The sequence below is a fragment of the Rattus norvegicus genome, chromosome 3 (genome assembly GCF_021556685.1).
Source record: "Rattus norvegicus strain SHRSP/BbbUtx chromosome 3, alternate assembly SHRSP_T2T, whole genome shotgun sequence".
Lineage (NCBI taxonomy): Eukaryota > Metazoa > Chordata > Mammalia > Rodentia > Muridae > Rattus > Rattus norvegicus.
In genome coordinates, this window is record NC_141536.1 from 65,445,601 (window position 1) to 65,466,137 (window position 20,537).

Sequence of the window (20,537 nt, forward strand, 5' to 3'; positions counted from 1 at the left end):
CTAAAGGGGTTGCAAATTATAGCTTTTATAATGATGGAATATGCTCTTTTCTAGTCCTGGTTCCTTCAGTGCTTTTATTAAAGGTATTTAAAAAAAACAATTTTCTAGATAAATATTGAGAAAATCATGTGATTTCTCTCCTTGAGTTCATTTACAAGATGCTTTTACAGTTATTGATCTATAATTATTCAAGCATCCTAAGCAAAATAAGCATTGCTGTAGGTATTACCATACTGATTTCTAAGTTATGCTGCGAAGGCTTAGTAACTGAAACAGCAAGACCCTGGCACCAAACAGATGTGTGGATCAATGAAATGAAGTAAAAAGATATATACATTAAGTAGTTACAGCCAGTTAACTTTTGAAATAGATGCTGAAAGTCAGTCTTTTCAAAAACTGGTACTGGGAAAATGTTTGTGACCCTGTAGAAAAAAAAATCAATTCCAGATGGATTAAGTACCTTAGTGAAAGTCCTAAAACTTTGAAACTTTTAAAAGAACAATATAGAAAAATACTTCAAGACGCAGTAGCATTTAAAGTGAATATCCATCAGTGGCTAAATAGGTAGTACATTGATTAAAAAACAAATATTTCAGGAAATTTTATCCAGTGCCCATGTGTTCCAGATGCTTCCCTAGTTTTTCATCTATTAGTTTGATTGTGTCTGGTTTGATGTGGAGGTCCTTGATCCACTCGGACTTTAGCTTTGTACAGGGTGATAAGCATGGATCGATCTGCATTCTTCTACATATTGACCTCCAGTTGAACCAGCACCATTTGCTGAAAATGCTATCTTTTTTCCATTGGATGGTTTTGGCTCCTTTGTCAAAAATCAAGTGACCATAGGTGTGTGGGTTCATTTCTGGGTCTTCAATTCTATTCCATTGGTCTATCCGTCTGTCTCTGTACCAATACCATGCAGTTTTTATCACTATTGCTCTGTAATACTGCTTAAGTTCAGGGATAGTGATTCCCCCTGAAGTCCTTTTATTGTTTAGGATAGTTTTAGCTATCCTGGGTTTTTGTTATTCCAGATGAATTTGAAAATTGTTCTGTCTAACTCTTTGAAGAAGTGGATTGGTATTTTGATGGGGATTGCATTGAATCTGTAGATCGCTTTTGGTAAAATGGCCATTTTTACTATATTAATCCTGCCAATCCATGAGCATGGGAGATCTTTCCATCTTCTGAGGTCTTCTTCAATTTCTTTCTTCAGTGTCTTGAAGTTCTTATTGTACAGATCTTTTACTTGCTTGGTTAAAGTCACACCGAAAGACATATATGGTATGCACTCATTGATAAGTGGCTATTAGCCCAAATGCTTGAATTACCCTAGATGCCTAGAACAAATGAAACTCAAGACGGATGATCAAAATGTGAATGCTTCACTCCTTCTTTAAAAGGAGGGTTGGGAGGGGAACACCCATAAGGAAGGGGAGGGGGGAGGGGGATGTTTGCCCGGAAACCGGGAAAGGGAATAACACTCGAAATGTATATAAGAAATACTCAAGTTAATAAAAAAAAAAAATATGTCTTAAAAAAAAAAAGGGGGGAACAAGAATACCCTTGGCAGGGAATAGAGAGGCAAAGATTAAAACAGAGACTGACTGAATACCCATTCAGAGCCTGCCCCACATGTGGCCCATACATATACAGCCACCCAATTAGACAAGATGGATGAAGCAAAGAAGTGCAGACTGACAGGAGCCGGATGTAGATCGCTCCTGAGAGACACAGCCAGAATACAGCAAATACAGAGGCGAATGCCTGCAGCAAACCACTGAACTGAGAATAGGACCCCCGTTGAAGGAATCAGAGAAAGAACTGGAAGATCTTGAAGGGGCTAGGGATCCCATATGAACAACAATGCCAAGCAACCAGAGCTTCCAGGGACTAACCCACTACCTAAAGACTATACATGGACTGACCCTGGACTCTGACCTCATAGGTAGCAATGAATATCCTAGTAAGAGCACCAGTGGAAGGGGAAGCCCTGGGTCCTGCTAAGACTGAACCCCCAGTGAACTAGACTGTTGTGGGGGAGGGCGGCAATGGGGGGAGAGTTGGGAGGGGAACACCTATAAGGAAGGGGAGGGGGGAGGGGGATGTTTGCCCGGAAACCGGGAAAGGGAATAACACTCGAAATGTATATAAGAAATACTCAAGTTAATAAAAAAAAACCAGATATTTCTCTTCTAGTCATCTCTCATCATGCGTATCTGGCATAGTCTTTCACGGAACTTGCCACAGGCTACAATTGCAATCAGGATTATAGTTGCTTGGTATTCCATGTTTGTTTTCCTTGGTTTCAGCACACTAAGGATATAGATCAGTCAAGCCCCTCTTACCCACCACTGGGAACATGAGTCTCAATATGTTTTTAATATATCCTTTTTTAGCCAATAGATTTTCAATCTTCTTCACACAGTTCTCAGAATCATCACAATTTGACAGTTGACATGTAACCTTTTTGACCTGACGTAACTTCCTATTGAAAGGAGACACTTTGGGCATCAGGGCCCCTTTGTTTCCAGGTACTTATTTTGAATAGAGATATTTCTCCCAGCGATCATTTGGCTGCTTCATAGATTCTTTTGGATATTTATTTACATGAGTAAGCAGCATTTTAAACATTACACGTGCTTTGAAAAATTTATAGTTAATATGAGAGACTAACATATCTATTCTTTAAGGACTTTGAGTGTTCAGAAAAAAATCTTATTTTGCAGAAAATGTATCAATTCGCCAGACTACATTAAAAAATGTATTCAATTTATTTTCTTGTATAGGATGCTACTCAGTCATGAAGAAAGTGACAAGTTAGTGCATGACTTCATCGGCAAAGCTTACATATGCGTTCTTAATATTGTTTGTACATATTTTATGAGTTTTTGAGAGTTTCATATGTGTTTTACTATACTTGCTCTCCTTCTGCTCTTTTTAAATATGCTCTGCTTTCCCTATGCAGGCAAATGTGTGTTGTTGCTTGTTTTTAACCCATCACCATCAATTCGTGCTGCCCAAACACACTTGGAAGCTCCTTCTTCCACTAAGTGTGCTTGACTTACCAGGGTCTCCAGTTGGAGAGAAAATTGCCTTTTCTTCTTCCAGGAACTAAAACTTGCCAACAGCTTCACAATTAGAGGTGGGATTGGTGTCTAACTCCCTTCTCCATGCTCGAGTTTGGTCTGGCTTCAGTTGGTGCAGGTTTGTGATCCAACCACTGTGAGTTGCTTTGTGTGACTGCCTAAAGACATTTATCGTCGTCTTCTGCATCTGGTTCTTCCAGTCTTTCTGTCTCATTCTTCAGAGTTACCCTTGAGCTTTGGGTGCAGGCCTATGTGCTTCACTTAGAAGAACGTTGTGCAGTATATTATTCTCTGTACTTTGACCAGTGGTGAGCCTATGTATGAACTGTTATCTAATGAAAATAAAAGCTTCACAAATGAGTGCTGAAAGATGCATTGATTTCATTAAATAGGTATAAAAGCAAGGCATTATGAATCAGTTTAATCCTCTGTCAGCAGAGTAGCATTAACATGCTTTTCACGGCTTATAACCTGTATATTCATAGGTTCTTGGCCTAACTATGCCGTGCACAGGCTTTGTTCTGTGGCATGCGATTTATATCCCACCAGAAAGTTCCTAATTACTCATGACTTTGTGCCAATATTTCCCTAGTGGGATTGTCTTGCCAGGCCAGTCCGTCTTCAAGCTGGCAGGTACACCATTGCATATGACGGATAATTAACTTTTCTCCTCATACGCAGCACTTTCCAGCACTATGAAAGATAGCCATTAGTGGTGAAGCCTCCCGGTCAGTACTAGTTTGATTTCTCTATGTTCTCTGACTCAAGTATGTGGTGGTTTGAGCAAAGGGACTTTACTGTTAATCTGTGAGAGTAACCAAGAGCAATGCCAATAGCTTGTAATGTTTTAGTGGATCTGTGAGAAATCAGCCGCCAAAAGATTCAAAGTAACCCATTCATGGCAGTGAACCATTTATTTGTTAACCTCTGGTGAACAGAAGGTGCACTGTTACTCTGTTATTGGGTTAATTCCATTTTAAATCTTCTTGGTATACATATAAATCTATATATTGGGTTCCTCACATGATTACATGTGCCAGGTGATGCCTTTCTGATGTATAGCATGAAAGTGTGTGTGCTTATGAACTGTTTGTTATATTTCCTTAGAATAACCATTACTTATTTAAAATACAGATCTTCAAAGTTTTCTGTGTGAAGATTAGTTTACAGTCTAGAAGTGTTTTAAAACTGTTTTTTATTTGAAAATTAATTGATAGGGGACTTTAGTGCAAAATCAAGGTATAACTTTTACACCAAGACTGTAATTTGATGAGAGGCACATTTTTGAAAACTCAGAGGTAAATATATTTAACTCATTAATTTCTTCATTTATTGAATCTTTGGAAATCTTTTATATGGAAGGAATTTTAGGCATTGGGCATACAGTAAAGGGAAAAAAGTATACACATTTACTTTCATGGTATCTATACTATAGTGGAAGACACATGAATATGTTTATGAGGCTGACAGCACCTAAAAAAGGATTTAGATATTCGTGAGTAAGATCCTACTTTAATGAATACCAACACAACAGAGAAGATGTAAACAAGTAAATTAGAGAACTACCCTGTTCAGAAGGTGAAGTTTCACTTGCTTTTTCTTGTCCTGAAACAAGGAGCCAAGGGAATATTTTAATTTGGGATCGTGGCACGATTTTTAAATTTTTATTTTATAAGTTTAAACATTTTGCCTTCACGTATGCCAGTGTACCGTGTGTATGTCTGGTGCCAACAGAGGCCAGAAGATCATGTCAGATCCCATGGAACTAGAATTATAGGTGTTTTTAGTCACTATTTGGCTGCTGAGAAATGAATCTTAGTCCTATGTAAGAGCAACAAATTCTCTAAACCTCAGAGCCATCTCTCCAGACCTAAAATAGTAGATATTTTTGGGTTTTGTTTTGTTTGGGTATTTTTTTTAGGTAGTATCATTTCATACACTTATGTTGAGATTCTAAAGGGACAAAATTGTTATATTGGTTTACTTCACATGCAGAGATGTCCTATTTAGGATTTCCATTTCTGTAAAGAGACAGCATAACCAAGACAGCTTTTATAAAGGACAACCTTTAGTTGGGCTGGTTTACTGGTTTTGAGGTTCAGTTTATTACCATCATGGTGGGAAAAGTGGCAGAGTCCAGGCAGGCATGGCACTGAAGGAGCTGAGAGTAGTTTGACATCTTGTTTTGAAGGTGAACAGAAGAAAACTGGCTCACATGTGGCTAGGAGGAAGATCTCAAAGTCCACTCTCAGAGTGACACACTTTCTCCTACAAGACCACACCCAGTCCAACGAGGCCATAACTCCTAATAGTGCTACTCCCTATGCCAAGATTATACAAACCACCACAAAAGAGTCACATATATTTTCAAATACAGTTAGTAAGACAAAAACATCTCCATATGCTGCACAATACAAAATGCAACATTAGCAAGACTATAGACCAGAGCTTCTCCAACACCTAAGTACCAAAGTTAACATTCTAGAAGTTTCTTGGCCTGGAGAAATGGCTCTGTGACTGAAAGCAGGTACTTCTCTTAAAGAAGACTCAAAATTGGTTCACAGCACTTATGTTAAGTATTTCACAAATATTTATATTTTTAGCCCAAAGGGTTCTTGTACCTTTTTTGGACTCCAGAAGTAGCTATACTCACATGCACACATATCTCCCATATACATATATGTAATTTTAAAAATTAAATTAAATAAAAATAAGAGTTTGGTGAGCACAAAAGAGCTTTAGGTGGGTTGTAACTATTAGTGTTTATAAAAAATAAAAACTCATTAAACATATTTCTTAATTCTTAATAAAGTCTTATGAAAATACATGTTTTTTAAAAAATCAGTATTTAGGGTAGCATTATTTTTATTTTTGCAAATATCTTTGCTATCTGGTTTAATAGAAATAGGTCAAATTTTATTTATGATGCTTCTATTTGATCTGTTGTAATTCACTGTTTTGGTAGGAAGATAATGAAGCAATTCAGAGTTAGTTAGACCTGTAGTTATAAAACAAGAAAGCAAATATTGTAATATAATTTTCAGCTAATTAAGAATATTGTTTCTTAATACTATATCAAAACTCCAGGTATCTTCTTAAGGGTTTAGTTGCAATTTAGAACTTGAAGTGCTGTCAATTAACTTTTTTGACATTCTTGTGTTAAAACCTACCTATTTCGTATTTTGAATAGACCTTATAGTCATTCTTAATTTTAGATAATTTGAATTCAGCACTTAGAAAATGCTTGTTTCCTGAGCACACAATGAGAGTATGAGAGTAAGAAAGACAAACACAGTTCTTATTTTTATATTCTTTTATATTTTACTTCTTTCATATAACGAGTCCACATGTATCTTATTGTTTTCTACAAAATTTTGACTTATCACTACAATTTAAATTAAGATATAGAAGATTTTTATCCGTGTTGACAGTCACCTGGGGGTACCACTAACCTAGAACCATTCTGAGTTTGCTGTTTGAAGGTTGATTTCTTTTCTAGTTCATATAATTGGCGTATTTTCAGACTAAAGCTCATTCTCTGTGTGTCTACAGTTAAGATTTTTTTCAGTTACTTAGACCTATAGTTATAAAACAAGGAAGAAAATATTGTAGTATAATTTTCAAGTAATTGTGAATTTTACCTCTTAAAATTGTATCAAAACCCTAATGGTTGTAGCTTCTTAAAGATTTAGTTACAATATAGAACTTGAAGTACTGTCAATTAACCTGAGGTCCATCTCATGGGGGTTAGGGGGTACCAAGGCCTGTCACTATTACTGAAGTTATGATGTGCTTACAGATGAGATCCTACATGGCTGTCCTTTGAGAGATCCTATCAAGAGCTGACTGAGACAGACACAGATACGTACATCCAACCATTGGACTGAAGTCCAGGATCTCTAAGGTTGAACTGGGGAAAGCATTGAGGAAGTTGAAGGAATGGGAGACTCACAGGAAGACCAGCAGTCTCAACTAACCTGGGCCCCAGGGAGAGTAAGTCACCAAGCAGGAGCGTACAGGGGGTGCTCCCAGGTCTCCTGCACATAAATAACAAAGGACTGGCTGGTGCAGCCTTACTGGGAGAAGTGGAACTTAATACTGCAGATACTTGAGGCTGCAGGGAAGGGGAAAGTCTGTTGAATAGGGGTACCCTCTTGAAGGCAAAGGAGAGGAGGAATGGGATGAGGAGCTGTGGGAAGAGGTATCAGGAAGAGTAGGCAATGGCCGGAATGAAAATAAATAAACATTTTTTAAAAAGAATGGTTTGGAAACAATTTTTCCCATCCAGTTTAAAGTCACAATTGGCAAATTCCTGTGTTGTCTAACTTTTATGAGTGGCCTACACTCTTGTTCTCTTTTCGTCTTGAATGTGGAATCTACTAGGTTTGACATTTTGTATGAGAGTTTACCTAAGATGTTTGCTTTGAGTAAGACCATAGGCTAAACATTTGTTCCCAGAGTGTCAGGAGTCTGGCAGAAAACATTAGGGAGAATATTAGCGTTGGCATTTGACTGTCTTACAAGACACGTCCTTGAAAAAAATTGTTTGTTTGTTTTTGACCTTGTTTTCATGCCTAATAAGCAATGCATTTGGAAAGCAGCATTTATTTTTATTCTTTGTCCAGCATGTCTATTGTTCTCATTCAGAAATTAATTAAGGCCGTGCAGTATTGTAGTCTGCCACACTGTCGGGATGAAGTGTCTTTAAAACTGCAGTGCTGTATTTTATTTTATTTTATTTTATTTTTTGAAAGAAAGTTTCCCAAAACAGTTTCTCCTCAAGGAAGGAGGAGTAAAAGAAGATGAACTTTGAGACAGGAGAGGTTAATTATTGTTGGATGATTATTAATCATGAGTTTTTATTTGGACTTTAAACAGAGAGTGCAAGTAGGAAAAGTATTTATTATAAGTATGCTTTTACAATGGTAAAATATTTCCAAGCAGTGTAATAGGAATTAAAAAAAATTAAGATAAAGGCTATACTTCTGATCTCCAGCTAGAGAAAAGTAAAATAGATTTTTGGAAGATTTATTTGCTGGTAACTTTTTTTTTTTTGAGTCAGCTTGACTAGATTATAGTCCAAGTTCTTCAGCCAAACACTGATCCGGCAATTGCTGAGAAAGGATTTTAGAGATGTAATTAAAGGCCCTAATCAGGTAACTTTAAGTAAAGAGGACAGATGGGGCTGACTGTGGCACTTGGAACATCTCAAAATATCCCTGAATGGAAAAACAGATGGAGACAGGATGAGGAAATCCTCCTGTTGTGGCTCTGCCTGCATCTGTGGCCTCCGACCTGCTGTATTCCTTTTTCCTTGACTTCATGGACCTATGCACGGCTATCTCTGCAGGTCCTATGAGGTATAAAGCTGTACTTTGAAGTAGGTTACTCTCTCCTCCAGCTGTGCAGTAACTGCTCTGGAACAACCTGCTGATTGTGCTTCTCTGACTGAGCAGTGATCCCACCACTTGGAGTAATCATAAATACTCTTTCCGTGATTATAATAATTCTGTTTTACAAAGACACCTAATGATCTGATAATTTTTGTATGCCCAGACATAAAGGGCTGTCAATATAGCCATTTATTAATAGTAGGATAATATTTGAGTAGAAGTATACCTTCAACTTAAAAGAAAATGATGACGAGAAAAATCATATAGGACATGGCTTATCCCTCCTTGAACGAAGATAATATATATTTGTTTTCTTTTATTTCTTGTGACCATTTTATAACAATAGGAAGTAGCATTTATTAACTTCCCCATTGAAGTGCTGCAGGCCTTAACACCGACTCTGGACCTCCTTGTTTTCCTTCCTCACTGTAATTTTGTCTTTTGTTTTCCCTTAAATCTCTTCTCCTTCCCCGTTCCCATTTCCCAACTCACTTTTGGTGCAAGTCTCTAATTAGTGTTCACCCTGTTGTTACTTTTAGTCCATTTCTTCAGGGTTACCCAGGTTCATGAATTAAAACTCGCCATTATCCCGCTTCCTGTCATAATCTTCTTTTAAATTGAGACTCACATTTTTAAAGTTTCCTAAAAGCTGTCTCCTCTTACCTGCTATATGGCCATAGTAATGTCTCCCCATGAGAACTCCTGTCTTCAAGGTCTCCATCTCCAAATTTGCTCATTCTGAAACCTCTGTTGCATCATTCTAGGGGCCACATTAAATATTTTCAGTCTCTGTTTCCCAATCTCTTATCCCACATATATCCAAGCACTCAAAAAACACATTGATAGTTTTGATCTCTAGGATAAAACTATCCGCTTATGACCACTGCTGTTTCCACCTGAGTGAAAACTCACAAGAGTTTTGCCTTGACGTGTAAGAGTAGTGTTCCACATAGCTTCCACTTTTGCTCCCTTGTAGTTCATTTTTATTGTGTGATAAGGTTTGAAAATGTCAATAACATCATCCCGTGTTAAGAGTATTCTTTGGGCATCCATATTTTATTTGTATAGAGTTGGGTTTGTAACTCAGGGCTCCCACACAGCAGTCAATCATTCTGTCACTTCGGTACTCACTGCCAGCCATGCATCTTCTCATCTCTCTGAAAGTCCAGGCACTTCCAATGACACACAAATACTCTGAGGTAATTTTCTCCCATGTTATGGTCTTTAGATTCAGTTTCAAAGAAAAACATATGTCCTCTTTAACCTATCCTAATTACTTAAGAGAAATGTTTAAGAACAAATTTTTGCTTAATGATAAATGATACTTTAGGTGCAGTGATAAACTATGGTTGAACTGTCACTATAAGTTTAGTCAATAACTTAGGGATCAGAATCAATGTGTAGTTAGTAAAAGATAGCAAGACAAAGACCAGAACATCCCCTTCAGTTTCAGCACCATGACTGCCACTAACAAACACGCTAAACCATGTAGTGAGAAGACAGATCCCAAACAAGAATGATTGTATGATAAATAAAAGGAGATAGCAGTATAGTCACAAGTGTAAAAACTGGCCCAGAAGGATCATGCAAGGCAGAGTAAAATGGGAATCAGAGGAATGTGAATGCTTTTAATTTTTAAAATAAAAATATGTTAACTACTATACTAGTAACAAAAATGAGAAGAGTTGAATATATATATTTATATATATATATACACACACAAACACACACATACACACACACATATATGTATGTATATGTGTGTGAAGTATTTGAAACATTTCCCTACCCTATTTCCATCTTAATTTAAACACATACATATACACAGAGATACATATGCATGTGTATATGATGTACCTAAACATACATGTTGTATGTATGGAAGAAAGTTGTTAGATTTCATAAAGCTCCTAATGTGGCAGAATGGTCTAATATTGAGAGTAAAAATCAATTTTCTCTTTTCATTGTATGTGACTCGTGTATTTTTGCATGTGAAGTGGAGAGAATCTATGGAAGTTGTATGTAATGTCAATAGGGCTGCAGGTGAGGTTGCGGGCATGAAGGTATTTAGAAGTTAGGGTTATACTGTCATGGGCATTGTTTATGTCAGCAAGCTTGTTTTAGTTTAATTTTCTGACCTTATCTATATTTATCCTCTTTTGAGAAATGTTTCAGGTAATTGCACGCAATCTCGCTTTCCTAACTAGTTATATAAATCTGGGTGGACTAAAGATGTCATTAGATGATGGGATTGTTTGAACGATAATGGCCCCCATATATTTGAATGCTTACTCATCAGGAAGTGGCACTATTTAAGAAGAATTAGGAGATGTGGGCTTGTTGGTGAAAGAATGGCTTTGTTGGAGACAGTGTCACTAGGGGTGGGCTTTAAGGTTTTAAAAGCCTAAGCTAGGCCCAGTGTATTGCTCTTCTTGTTGCCTGTAGATTTGGTTGTTGAATTCTCAGCTAATTCTTCATCTTCATAACTTTCTGCATGCTACAGTGCTCCTACCACTATGATAATGAACTAATCCTCTGAAACTGTAAACAAACCTCAATTAAGTGTTTTCTTTTATAAGACTTGCTGTAGCAGAGGATGGCCCTGTTGGGCACCAATGGGAGGGGAAGCCCTTGGCCCTACCAAGACTGGAACCCCAGTATAGGGGAATGTCAGGGAGGGAAGGTGGGAAGGGATGGGTGGTTGGGGGGAGCCCCCTCATAGAAAAAGGGGTAGGTGGATGGGACAGGGTGTTTAGGGAAGGGAAACTGGGAAAGGAAATAACGTTTGAAATGTAAATAAAAAATTCTATTTAAACACACACACACACACACACACACACACACATACACACACACACAGACTTGCTGTGGTCATGGTGTCTATTCACAGGATTCACTAAGGTAGCAGACATGGTTTTTTCCTGATATGTAATCCTAGAACTAATTTTCATGTTCAAGATGACATAGCATTATAAGTATTGAGTAATTGGATCATAATAGTATACTTTCTTTATTCTTTTTCCTTCAGACCTCATACTATCAAAATATTGATGATCAGACTTTAGACAGAGAAAACTCATTTGCTGAATTCAAAGGCAGTTAAGATGGCTTATGACTTTTGCTTAGAAAGTAGTTGGAGAAGGGAGGGTGGTGAAACTCATGGATATAATTGCAAGTTATTTAAGTGTAGTCACATATTGAAAATTTCTTCAGTAATATGCCTGTATTTTATATACTGTGATTGGCACATAGAAACAGAAAAATAGGAGTAACTGTTTATAATATTATTACTTTAGGTACACAATTGTATGAGAGACATAAATAACAATCATCAAAATTGACTTAATGTAACATTAAAACTATACATAGGATTATCTCAGACTACTTTGCTAAAACTGCTGTCTCCCTCCGCAACTTGGTGTGTGTGTGTGTGTGTGTGTGTGTGTGTGTGTGTGTGTGTGTGTGTGTGTAGAAGTGTTTAGGCGTGTATGAAAATCAAAGCTAGGGTTTCTTCCTCTATCACTCTTCCTTTCTTCCTTTCTTTCTTCCTTTCTCTCTCTCTCTCTCTCTCTCTCTCTCTCTCTCTCTCTCTCTCTCCCTCCCTCCGTCCCTTCCTCCTTTCTTTCTCTTCCTTTTTCTTTTTTTTTCATTTTGAGTCAGGGTCGGTCATTAAATATGGAGCTCACTTATGAGGTAGACAACCTAGTATGTGAGCCCCATGAATTCTTCTGTCTCCATCTCCTCAGCTTTGGGTTTTAATATGTATGCCACCATATCTGACATTTTGTGTGTGTGTTACAGAGGGTGCCTTTTTAGCATCTTTTTTACACAGTCAAAGACTCATGAAGCATGTGGACCCTCCCACATCAAACACTCATTAAGAAAGTGCCCCTAATCTTGCCTACAGACAAATGTGTTGGAGGTATGTTATCAGTGGAAGTTCCTTCATCGATCCCCAGAGGACTCTAGCTTGTGGGAATTTGAAAAAGAAAGCAAAGTGAAAAAAAACAAAACACTTCAACTCACTAGCACAATGATTCTCTTGTCCTAAATATGCACTGATTTTATTTTGAGAATTAAGAACTTATATATCACTATTATTCTCTGCCAAGTTGATCGAATATTCACCAGATTTAAAGTTTCTACCCTTCCAGCTTCTGAAAACAAATAGAAGAAATCTACTCAGAGTCTATGAAATTTTTAAAACTATAGCTTTTGAAATCATTTTCAAAACTTTACTGATATTAACATGCTTCCAGGATTCTTTCAAGTATTGTTGATGTCTCAGATTTCAATATGGTTCAAACTTCTGTCTGCAACAGCTTGTTCATAGACTAAATTTTTTTCTAAGGGAATGGTCAACTTTTACCTTTAGATTCTAAGAATGAAACTAAGACTTTTGACTTTATTTCTTATCAATGTGTGACCTTCAAGTTTTATCCTGTCTTCTGATCTTTCCCTCAGTGTAAATTTTGATATACATTACCCATTTCCTTACTCTTAAATATTTCAAAAATATCCATTTAAAAAGGTAATGATCCAGAGATGAATGTCTTCAATCTGTTTGCACATATTTTAGATGATGAACATACCAGGTCAATTTGCCTTCATTTAGATAAGAAAGGAACACTAATTTATTCTTGTTTTTTTTTTTTTCTGTTTTTGAGGTAGGATCTCACTGTAATTCTGACTGAGTTTAAACACAAGGTAATCCTCTGTCTCTGCCCTCAGACTATTAAAATTAAGGGCTACTATCTGTGCCACTATACATGGCCACAGTATGTGTTACATGATAAAGAATGAATTATTTTGCTTTTTGATTTCCATAACTCTATTAGATATCATGGATTTAAGAGATTCCTTTCGTGACTTATCCATCACTTTCTCTATGTCTCATCTAATTCACTCTCTAATAACTTAAAGGAGAATCTTTGAACATTTTTTGATAGAGATGCCTCACATTTATTTTACATATTAAGGTATGTTGATATTTGAGTGTATTTTTATTTTCTCTGTTATTTTTACAGTAGCTTACTATCCTTACACCTTCATATGTTTAATGTTCTTTTCGCCTGCCTCAGCAGTTGGCAATGGATATTACAAATCTCTTATCTGATCTCTGTAGCTTTCATGATGGAAAGTCATGTGTGCTGAAAGCCTAAGATCATTATGAAGATTTGACAAAATATGTGAATTCCCAGTACTTCTGAATGCTACTTATATTAGTTTGTACATCTGAGAATAACAAGAGTATATTTGAGATAGTGAAAGAGAGATAGTGAAAATAGAGGGATTCACTCTTTTTTTGACCCAATTGGTAAAATATAATCGCCAACCTACACATGCAAAGTCCAGTACCATCCATCCCTTAAGAACATTTGTAACAACATGTAAAGGTACAGCATGGAATCTTTACGCACCCGCCATATTGTCCTGCCATGGCTTCTCTCTCTCCCTCTCCTCTCCTCCTTTTTGTTCCAGTCTCCCCTCTTCCTTCAAAGTTCTCTCCCACCCATTCTTCCTTCTCCTCCAATGACAGGCCTCCATCTATCCTGTACCTGCCCCTCACCTGTATTTTAAAAATTCAATGAGGAGAAATTTCTGGTAAAGTCACCTGATTCCTGAGTACGTGACTAGGTAGCTGTCCTCTGCGCAGTAGAATTAGCATCAAAATACAAATAACTCCAGGGCAAACCACAACATTTCCCCCTTTTGGTCCAGTTAAATAAGAAATACCCAAGTTACTAAAGATGGAGAGGAAAAATAAAGCCGTTTCACTTATATATAAATTGAGTACAATTATTACCATTCTACAATTTATAAAGCATATGATATACTCAACACCCAGTCCATCACTATATCAGTTAATCAGAACATTTTGTTATCCATTCCAGCTTAAGAAAGGCTTGAAATCTATATTATATATTATCTTGGCTAGTTTGTATACTATCTGATAACTACCCAATAAAGTATGTATATTCAGAGTTAAACAGCCTGATAGGCTATGAGACTATAATCAGTCTTCAACCCCATCAGAAATCCTTGAATGACCAAATATCTGTACACATAGGAAGCCTAACACGACTTCTAGAACTGAGAGGTTGTAGAGACAAATCTCCACTAGCACAGTCTCCTGTTAGCAACATGTGAGTGCAAGTCTTCAGCCTTCTGGACCAAAATCAACTGACAGACTCTTGAAATGCAGATTTTGAAGGGCTGATCACCCTGTCTTGACAGAGTTTATCAGTCAACTATTCTGCATAATTTGTCCTTTTCTGGACAGTATTAGTCTGCAGATGAAACAGGCAGTTTTGTGTAGTGGCTGCCTAGACACAAAGTGTTGCCTCACCTGGAGGTAGAGATGTTCAAATTCTTCATTAAATCTGCCAAAGGGGAACTATTAGGAGCAGATATGTCTCAATAAAAGATAAATAACTTTAAATCTCAAATTTTGTGGATTTCTGACGTTTTTGAAAACCATCTACCTATATAAGACAATCTGTACTGTTGTCTTTATATCTTAATAATACCTTGAAAGTACTCTCACAAGGTCAGCAATATGTTTGCTATTTGGCCCTTAACTCACAAGTGTAATCCACTCAGAAGTTTGTAATGACATCAATAGAAGGACAGGCTCTAAACCTTGTACTTTTAAACTTTTAACAAATAAATTCTATATCAAAGCAAAGATATGATTTTAGCTTAGTTAACAAATGAGATTACGACTGTATAACACAATCTAGCTAATTACTCCTTGTTAAATTATAACCATTTCTAAATTCCTCATAAAAACAACTTTAGAATAACCACTTTCAGCTCCCCAAAGTCCAGGGAATTGGGGCAATGACTCCTCTATAACTTCTTCAAGCTGTACATGGGCATTGAGATATCCTTGGGGGGTAAGGGGTAGGAAGAATGAAGCAAATGCTGTAGCTAATGTGTCCTGACTGGACCCAGCTGAAAGTCCTTGAGACCAGGAATCCAAGTAGGCACACTCTGTAAAATACAACTCTCAAGACAAAAGTTTAGAATTGAGATATCTTTTTGTTTGATTCTCCTGAATAACATTTTCTGGTGGTCTACCTCTATCAAATCTGATCAGTATGACTCTGTGAGGTTTCCAGAGCCTAATCACACTTTTTAAAAACACAAAGACAAAATCTTTCTCCCAAAATACTGTGTTCCTTAGTCTGTAACCAGAAAAGCTTGTATCTTGCACTCTCTCCCAGAGTAATAATATGACCATAAAACTCAAAGTCACACCCATTATGAAGATTAAACATTTTTTTAAAAAAGGAAGTAAGCTAAACAATGAGCCTGATAGGCTTTTGTACTCTGTGATATCAGGAAATTAACCCAAAATTCCTGTGGAACCCATGTTTAGAGAATCTGAGCTTCCTGTTGTGGTAGATATAAAACATAACCACAAACCCTCACTAGCTGGCATCAACGAGCCATATGGCCTTTAGTGGGGTAAATCATAAAACAAACCAAATATCTTCTATCAATTCCAATATCAATAAGCAACATATCAAACCGGGATTTCAGTCCAAAATATATCCATCTGTTAAGCTCTCTACCCGGAGCCACAGATTTTCATTTAATCTTAATAACTTCTATAATATATGTCTGCATTCACTCTCCCTGGTGTTACAGACATTTATCACAACTCTCTACTTGGAGTTAGTGACCAATTTTTCCCTATCTAAATTCCGAACCATAGATGAAAATCCTCACGTGATTCTGGTAATCTCTTTACTCTCTTCTTTCTAAAAACAAACTTAATCACCTTTTAATAATACCTGCAGTTAAGAAGTAGCTTGTCTAACTAGGATTTCAACCCAAAATTCCTGTGGAGCCCACGTTGAAAAGAATATGAGTATCCTGAAAGACTTTCTAAACAACTTTCTTTAAAAAGCAGCTTTTAATCTCTAACTCTCTGAGCTGCCATTACTTATCACACAGCCTGGGACCAACAGCCTGCCAGCCCAGGCTACTTCCCTGTTTCTTTGATAAATTCCCACACTTGAGATATCACATGACTTAACATGGCTCTGGCCTCCTCTTACTTAGAAAATAAAAACTTTCTCTCAACTTTTAGGATTACTAGTGAATTCTTGCCCATCACATTGGTTCGCCATCTATTGTTGTAAAAATATAAAAAATAAAAAAAAAATTGTTGTCTTTTACCTCGCTAGGTCCAGCACCATGGTGTCCCACGATATCTGCTAGATATCTTGGCGGAAACACATCCCAACTCCTCGGTGGTCCAGTGTCTCCTGCCACCGCACACTTTGCTACACTCAAATCTTCACATAAAAGAACATACAACACAATAATCTTTGACCCAATTGGTAAGATATAATTGCCCACCTAAACATACAAAGTCCAGTACCATCCATCCCTTAAGAACATTTGTAACAACCTGTAAAGGTACAGTGTGGAATCGTAATGTCACCTGCCATATTGTCCTGCCACGGCTTCTCTCTCTCTCAAGTCATTATTTTCTTTGGGAGATTATTATAGAGAAAAATCTTATGCTGTAATTTCAAGGTGTCCACAATATTTTCTAAAATGTACAAATCATAAGTCCACATTAATAATTGTTCTTCAGGGGAGAATATTTAATCTTTATTAAATTATTTTATTTACTTTCATTCCAAAACTTCCCGTCCTCCCTGAGTTCTTCACCCCTTCTCCTCCTCCCCCACCTTTGAGAGGTTACTCCCCTACCTGCCCACCTGCCCCTACCTTATCCCCACCATCATTCATCTGTCCTGGGGCATCAATCCACGAGATTAAGTGCATACTCTCCCATGCGCCGAGGCCGTACAAGGCAGTCCTCTGCTATACATGTCCCCCTGGGGTCAGGAACCAGCCCATGTATGCTCCTTGGTTTTTGGCTTAGTCTCTGGGGGCCCTGAGGGGTATGGTTTAGTTGACACTGTTGTTCTTCTTATGGGCTTGCAATTCCCTTCAGCTCTTTCAGTCCTTTCTCTTCCATATTGGTCCCTGACCTCAAATCCAATGTTTGTCTATAAGTATCTGCATTTGTTTCATTCAGTTGCTGGTATAGCCTCTTCAAGGACAGCCATGCCAGGTTCCTGTGTGCATGCACAATATGGCCTCAGTAATAGTGCCAGGATTTGGTGTATGTTCATGGGATGGATCCCAAGTAGGACCAGTCACTGGGGGGCCCTTTCTTCCAGTCTCTGCTCCATTTTTGTCTTCAAGGGAAAATCTTATTAAAGTTTATGCATTTTGTTATTATGACAAGGTAACAGCCATTACCTAGGCTTTCACATCACATTTTTATTCTTATACTAAATACTAAATTCAATTGTTCTGTGATAGTAGCTTAAATACTTTCAGACAGAAATATAAATTAAGTACTTTCATATAAACAGTATAAACTATGTCTTTCAGGAGGCATCTGTATCCGGTTCCTGTCAGCATGACCTTCTTCGTTTCATCAATCTTATCTAGTTTTATATATATATATATATATATATATACACACACACACATACACACACACACACACACACACACACACACACACACAAACACACATACATATATATATCTCACATGTGGGGTGGGCTCTGAATGGCCATTTCTTCAGTCTGGCTCTAAACTTTGCTTCCATATTTTCTCCTATAAATATTTTTGTTCCCTCTTTTAAGAAGGAATAAAGCATCTTCTCTTTGGTCATCCTTCTTCTTGAGCTTCCTGTGGTCTATGGATTATATCTTGGATAATTTGAGCTTTTGGGCTAATATCCACTTATCACTGAGTGCATATCAAGCGTGTTTTTCTGTGATTGGGTTACTTCACTCAGGATCATATTTTCAAGTTCAATCCATTTGCCTATGAATTTTGTGAAGTCATTTTTTTTGACAGTTGAATAGTACTCTGTTGTGTAGATGTACCACATTTTCTGTATCCATTCCTCTGTTGAAGGGCATTTGGGTTCTTTCCAGCTTTTAGCTACTACAAATAAGGCTGCTATGAACATAATGGAGCACGTGTCTTTGTTGTATGTTGGAACATCTTTTGGGTATATGCCCAGGAGAGGTATAGCTAGATCCTCAGGTATTGGAATGTCCAATTTTCTGAGAAACCTCCAGACTGATTTCCAGAGTGGTTGTACCACTAACAATGGAGGAGTGTTCCTCTTTCTCCACATTTTCTCCAGCATCTGCTGTCGCCCAAGTTTTTTATCTTAGCCATTCTGGTGTGAGGTGGAATCTCAGGGTTGTTTTGATTAGCATTTTCCTGATGACTAAGTATGTTGAGCATTTCTTTAGGTACTTTTTAGTCATTCGATATTCTTCAGCTGAGAATTCTTTGTTTAGCTCTCCAGAACACGTCAAATACAGAGGCGAATGCTAGCAGTAAACCATTGAAATGAGAACGGTACCCCCGTTGGAAGAATTAGAGAAAGAATTGAAAGAACTGAAGGGGCTTGCAACCCCATAAGAACAATAATGACAACCAACCAGAGTCCCTAGGGTCTAAACTACTACTCAAAGACTATACATGGACTGATCCATGGCTCCAGCTCCATATGTAGCAGAGGGTGTCCTTGTTGGGCACCAGTGAAAGGAGAAGCCCTTGGTCCTGCCAAGGTTGGACTCCCATTGTAGGGAAATGTCGGAGGGGGTAGAAGGGTGGACGGGAAGGAGAACACCCTTGTAGAAGGGGAGGGGGTAAGATAGGGGCTTATGCTTGGGAAACTTGGAAAAAGAAATAATATTTGAAATGTAAATAAAAAATCCAATAAAAAATAAACAGTATAAACAAAATCAAAGTTATAAAGTGAGATTTTTATAAATGCACAGGTACAATGCAAATTATAGCTATAGTACTGTACTCAAAATACTATAGATGGAATGACTTCTGTTCTTCAGGAAAGAAATAATCATTTTTGAAAAGAAAGAAAAGAATAATAGTAACTACTAAGAAAACTGATTCATAGTGCTCTGTGGAGAGCAGTATTAGTTGAATCTGAAAGTACCTGGATAGGTCCTGGTTAGTAGGGACAGGCCTCAGAAGAAGGCATGGTAGATTACAACAGCTATCACCATAGTGAGAACATTTAGAATGCTCGTTTTGGAGAATATCTTCTATACTCTGTAGGCCGAGTCCACACAGTGGATCATACTCGTAGATGAATTGATGAATTGTACATGGTTTTAAAACTTTGTGCACAGGAGGCATGGTCTTGCTTTGGGAAGAAGTAGGAAATGGGCATCTTTAGTTTAAACATTGCAACTCATTTATATTTCCTCAGTGTGTGAGTTCAGAAAAGGTGGGGGACAGTGGTCGACTTGATGAGTCTTTTACTAAACTACATTTTCTCTTTTAAGGACAGCTAATAAAGCCTAGGGCCAAAATGTATAAGGGTTAAAGTCTCTGGCAGTGAATGTGGAATGAAAAAAATGCAGAATTAGGATGATGAAGAGTTCTCATGTACTTTCTCAATACACCATCTGTGTTTGACGCCAGAAGAGAAAGGTGAATGGGCAAAGGGAATAAAGGTTCTCTGGTCTTAGTCATTGTATAATTTGAAGACCTTGAGAGTTCTACAAACATCCAATTCTCCCTGGTAAATGTAGAGTTCACCTTCTAGAAACTATTTTATTTTTCAAAATATCCATTTCCTTTCTCAATGGTTAACAGAACCTGCATTTGTAGTTTCGTCACCACAATGAAAATGGTGCAAAGAATAATAGCAATAATAAGTCTTATCTCGACCCAAGTATAGACTACTAGGTGCTTCCTTGTCTTGGGTATTTAAGTGGTTATGTTTATGAGTGCGCAGATAAGCAGGCACACACACGTGCATGTTCAAAGAAGCATTAAAGCAACTTATTTTGTTAAAGCTTTCAGCTCAATATATTTTGCTTGAGGGGAAATTATGCATTCTGGGGAATGAGTTCATTAGCTTAGTTCTATTTATTTTTAAAATGAGAAATATTTTCCCCAGAAACTCAGAGAACAATTACAAATGTGGAAAAAGTAACAGAAATTATTAAAGGATGAACATTTC